Source organism: Phyllostomus discolor, chromosome 5 (assembly GCF_004126475.2).
Source record: "Phyllostomus discolor isolate MPI-MPIP mPhyDis1 chromosome 5, mPhyDis1.pri.v3, whole genome shotgun sequence".
Classification (NCBI taxonomy): Eukaryota; Metazoa; Chordata; class Mammalia; order Chiroptera; family Phyllostomidae; genus Phyllostomus; species Phyllostomus discolor.
Window position 1 is genome coordinate 15,075,219 of NC_040907.2, and position 6,000 is coordinate 15,081,218.

Consider the following 6,000-nt stretch of genomic DNA (forward strand, 5'->3'; position numbering starts at 1 on the left):
AGATGGTTAAGGCCAGACAAAAATAAAATTCCCCAGCCCCTTTCACTTCCTGACTTGCGAAGGTCCCAGCACGAGACTCTCGTGAATGGCAAGGTATATGCCCAGTGCCAGCCTCCTCTTTGCACTGAATTACTAGGTACAAGCGGTGGTGCTGGTAGAAGTTTCTCAGGGAGCCTTCCTTAACTCCAGCGTTGATTTGTTTCCAATCTCCGGATAAGTCTCCCTTGTAATACTCAATCACAATTTCACAGAAATCAACTTTGCGCCTTTAATATCTCTTTCCTGGTTCCATCCTCAGGGCCTGGCACATAGCAGGCACTCAATGAAGAGTGAGTTAACAGACCTTCAATGTCTGGGGCTCAGTTGAACGTAATTCTGGATGCCCCAAACAATCAGCCACTTGCTAAATGCCTACCGAGCTGAACTTGGCATGTGACTCAGTGTTAAAAGACCTCAGTATCTCTTCTGAAAGTATAACTTCACGGTCATGCGTCTATCTGCAGGTGGGTTTTTACAGTCACACCTCTTGCATTGACCCTAAAAATCACATGTGTAAAACCACCTTACTGTATGAAGACTCACAGCCTCTTCCTCTCCTGCCTCGGCCAGCACAGGGTCCAGTGAAGTTGGATCGATGGACATTGGAAAGGGCAGGAGAGGAGGAAAAAGCCATGAGCTAACTGGGGCTTGGGCGTTGGAAGAAGAAAGGAGCAAGTTTAGGCTGCTGTGGATATGAGCTGTATGTAGAAAGAGGTGGAGAAAATGGATTTTAAAATGTTTTGCTTGGTATTAGGACTGGAATCCCTTTGAGCATTTTTTTCAAGAGTCTAAAGATTTTTTTTAAGATTTTATTTATTTATTTTTAAAGAGGGAAGGGACGGGGGAGAGAGAGAGGGAGAGAGAGGGAGAGAGAGAGAGAGAGAGAGAGAGAGAGAGAGAGAGAGAGAGAGAGAGAGAAACTTCAATGTGCGGTTGCTGGGGGTTATGGCCTGCAACCCAGGAATGTACCTTGGCTGGGAATCGAACCTGGGACACTTTGGTTCCCAGCCTGCGCTCAATCCACTGAGCTACGCCAGCCAGGGAAGAGTCTAAAGATTTTAAGTGGTTTGAAACTATTGTTATTTGAGGGTTGTCTTTCTTGTCGTTGTTTTAATGCAGTGTTGGAGGGAGGCAGGTCCCAATACAAGAACAAGAAGGCCCATTTTGGCCCTGGCTGGCATAGCTCAGTGGATTGAGAGCGGACTGCAAGCCAGGCATCCCAGGTTCGATTCCCAGTCAGGGCACATGCCTAGGTTGCAGGCCATGGCCCCCAGCAACCACACATTGATCTCTCTCTCTCTCCCCCCCTTTCCTCTCTAAAAATAAATAAATAAATAAATAAATAATCAAAAAAAGAAGAAGAAAAGTCAAACTTAAAAAAAAAAAAAAGAAGGCCCATTTTGATATCTAGCAAGGACAGAAACCCCAAACTGGATTAAGCACAAAAAAGAACTCTGCAGTCTCTCCAGGCTGGAAAATTCAAGGGTGGGTGCAGCTATGAAGCAGCACCAGCAGAAAAAATATTCTGATTGGCCTGTCTTGGGTCACATGCTATTCCTTGAACCAATCAGTGTGGTCAGGGAGTTTGGAATATTCTAATTGGCCAGTCTGGGTAGCATGCCCTCCCCTGGGGTGGGAGGGGTGAATGGAGCATCCTAATTACAACTCCTCCAAACTCTGGAGCAGAAAGAGGGTGGCTCCCCAGAGGGGATGCTGCTGAGACAAACGGCATACATCCACTACAGACGGTTACATATGAGGGGCACCCCGAGATCATCCACACCAGCTTCTTACCATGACGGTCTTCCCTCTCCAACATCCTAGGAAGAGGGGCATGTAGATGCTGCTTGGAATCCTCCAGTGATGAGCTCCCAATACACTTTGGGGCTCCCAATTCTGTTTGTGAACAATTCTAGTTAGAAACATGACCATTAAATCGACCTACCTTCTCGTAGCTTCCCTTACTCTTTTAGCTCTTCCTTTAGGGGCCTCACAGAATAAAACAAGGCCCTGCTCTCTGTGCGAACCTTTCAAATGTTAGGTTTCTGGAGACTTCTTATCTGATGGTATAGGGGTGACAGCCAGTTTCTTGGGGATAAACACAGTAGGCTGGAAATTAAGCGGCCTGAGTTCCAGCACTCACTCTGCTTTTCATGCAGAATAATGGCCACTCTGGGAGTAGGTGTTTTCATTCAACAGATGAGGATACACTGCCCCCCATACATGTATGTTCAAATCCTAACTCTCAAAGTGATGTATTTTGAGGTGGGACCTTTTGGGGGGTAATAGGGTCATGAGGGTGGAGCACTCCTGAATGGGATTAGTGCCCTGGTAAGAAAAGACAAGAGCAAGATCATTTTTCTTTCGGGTATGTAGTCAACAAGGAGAAGACATCTGCCATGTGCAAACTGGGAAGAGGGTTCTCAGCAAGAGCAGAATCAGCTCACACCTTGATCGTGGACTTCCCGACCTCCAGAACTGGTGAGACATTAATGTTAAGTCACCCTGTCCATGGTATTCCGTTACAGCAGCCTGCACAAAGACGGATACCGAGGTAAAGGGACACACCCAAGGTCACACAATTAAAAATAGGGAAGCTGGAATTTGCAGCCAATAATTCCAAAGCTTTTATCCTTTACCACCCTATGGCCTTGAACCAGTTATGTCCTTCCCCTGGGCCTCAGTTTTCTCCTCTATAGTTTGGGAACGGTAGTTTGCATTGGAGGCACCTGGAAGGCTGTTAACGCACAGATTGCGGAGGCTCAGTCCCAGGGTTCCTGCTTCAGTGTTTCCGGGGTGAGGTCTGAGGATTTGTAGTTTACAAGTTCCCAGGTGCTGGCGGGCTGGGTTCCATACTCTGAGAATCACAGTAGTAGACGATTCCAGCGCTAACATTACCTTTCCATTTGGCTTGGGCCCAGGCCTTTATTCAATGGTGTGTGTTTGTGTAGCTTTGTTCCCCAGTAAAGTTAATTCAAGGGAAACTCAAGATGTAGGGAAACGAATGGGGACAAAGAGGAGCAGGAGAGGCCTGGTCAGGTTTGAAGGGAACCGAAAGGAATGGGCTGAATCGTACAGGTGTCCTAAGTACAATAATCCACCTAGTGAGCACCTGCTTTGTGCTCACTGCTTTCACTATTTTATCTAATCCTTACAGAATGACTGTAAGTGTCAGGACTGAGGCTTTGCCAAGGGGAAACTGAGGTTCAGAGAGGGTAAGAAATGGAGCTACTGTAGTACAGCTGCTCGAGAAAACTGTTTGGCAGTTCCTCAGAAAGTTAAATATCAAGTTACCACATGACCCAGCAATTCCACTCCTAGGTATGTATCCGAGAGAACTGAAAACACATGTCCACTTGAAAATTGCACCCGAATGTTCCTCACAGCATTATTTATTACAGTCAAGAAGTGGAAGCAGCTTGCCTTGGCCGGATGGCTCATTTGGTTGGAGCATCGTCACGTACACCAAAAAGGCTGCGGGTTCGATTCCCAGTCCAGGCACATACCGAGGGGTGTGGGTTCGGTTCCTAGTCAGGGTACCTACAGGAGGAAACTGATTGATGTTTCTCTCTCTCTCAAATCGATAAGCATACCCTCAGTGAGGATTTAAAAAAAGGTGGAAGGAGCTCAACTTTCCCCCAGCTGATGAGCGGATAAGCAAATCGCGGCGCACGCACACAGTGGCATGCCATTCAGCAGTAAAAGGAATGAAGTGCTGATGCTTGTCACAACATGGATGAACTTTGAAAACATCAAGTGAAAGAATCCCATCACAAAAGACCACATATTGTATTATTCCATTTATAGGAAATGCCCGGAATATGCAAATCTAGAGACATTAAGTATACTGTGGTTGCCAGGGGCAGGGGGGAGGGAAGAAATCGTAGGTGTGACTGCTAGTGGGCGTGGGGTTTCATTTCCAGGTGATGAAAATGTTCTGGAATTAGCTAGTGATGATGGTTGCATGACCTTGTGAATATATTAAACATTGTGCACCTCAGCAGAGCCAACTGTATGGTAAGTAGATTATATCTCAATTAAGGGAATTGGGAGGAAATTCCTGAGAGCACAAAGAACGACGGGTGGGGCTGGGACCTGAACCCAGGAGCACAGCAGCCTGGAAACAGCCCAAAGTGAAGACCTTTCTTAGCTCTGCCCTTAACGTTGCTCAAGCCCCCTCCTTCCTTTCTGGCCTCAGCTTCCCCTGCTGCTCCTTTAGGCCCAGACGTGGGGAGGACTCCAAGTGTGGCACCGCCCTTAGGATGGGAGGTGGGGGGAGCAAAGGGGCGGGGGAGCAAAAAGGCGGGAGCCCAGAGAGGAGGAGGGGCCAGGCCGCCCTCAGGCGAGAACCATCGCTCCCTTCCCGGTAAGAAACACCCAGGCTCTTTCCAAACCTGCCTCTGTCTGCTTCTTTCAGGCCTGGGAAGGCACTTTGACAGCGGTTCCTAGATGTGCTGGCCGCGGGGCATGCAGGGACAGACCCCGAGACCCGAGACCCGCAGCGCAGGGCCCGAAGGCCCGCCCACTGCCCCTGGAGCGAGAGGGGAGTGCGTGAACCCGCGACTGGGGGCCATGCATCTCTGCGTCTGGGCCTCAGTTCCCTGCCGGAGTTTTCCTTCTAGTGGGTCTGCGTTCCTTTCGTCCTGTCCTTGTCTCTGTGGGCCTGTGAGCTACATCGTCCTGGGGGGCTCCTCCATCCCTCCCTGCCCATCTCCTTTCTTTTTATTCTTTCTCTTTAATAGCACAGATTCACCATACTCCCCCCTCCATTCTCCCCGGCTCCCCCCGCCCCATAACTGTCATCTGTTCAGGGGTGATTTTTCCAAACCTTTCGGAGTGTGTGGACCCACCGAAGATATATGATACTGTGTGTCTCTGAGTGTGGTTCCTACATAAACCGCCTCACACGCTGCCATTCTGCAACCTGCCGCCGGCATTTTCCACTCAACAAAACTCCGTGGAAAACTTTCCACATCCCTTTTATTTTCCCTCACTGCTCGAAGTAGTCCACATTTCAGATGTGCCGTTTTAGTTAACCACTCTCCGTTGATGGGTATTTAGAAGGGTTTAAAATTTTTGCGATGATGAAAGCGCCACAGTAATTGCCTGCGTACACCACGTGCACTGGGCCGGGTTAGTTGGGGGCAGACAACGCCGAGATGGGGCTCCCCGGGCCCTAGGGGGCGTGCACTCGAAAACAGACCTTACAGGCCCGAACACCGCCGCCCCCTGGCCTGCAGTCGCCGTCTGTGTCGCCAACACCTGGGGACCGGCTGTGTGATTAAGACACTATCTTCAATGAGTAAACACATTGCTCAGTTCTGTGGCCTTCTTGGTCACACATTTACGGAGTTTCGGAAGGGCAGAGGAGATTCCTGCCAGGCACAGCGCGACCTCTGTGCAGCCCAGCGAACTGTAGAAATGCATCGCTACTCCACCAAGAAGCCCCCCTAAGAGTGATTAACCTGGACAGATAAGTGTTGGATTGGAAGCGGCGGAGCACTTTGCAGGAGAGCTGACCGGGCTGGGGAAAGCCTCAGCGCGCTTCCTCCCTGTCGCCTCGGTGTTCCCGGACTGAGGAATCGCTGCTGCCTGTTGGGAGGCTCGTTTCACGTCCCATCGCTCCCAACTGCACACTCGAAGCCCTGGGAATTGCAAGTGGAGTGGGCTGAAGTAGACTCAGCTTCTTGACATCATTGCTGTATTCCATGTTTAAACTCTTTCATAACCCCACTGAGTATTTTTTAAATAACTTAGCACGGCTCGAATGAGCCGCCCAGCTCCTGTGGAAGTCACGGGCAAGAACGTGAGAGTTCCTCTTCCACGCAGTCCAACCACGGCGACCTTATACAGGCTTACAGAGGAGCTGAAGAAGTGCGGAGTTACCGCAACAGTAAGTATGTGAAGCGGCTGATGACGCCACTCTGGTGGAGAAAGACGGCGCCCGTGTTCTCGACTGGC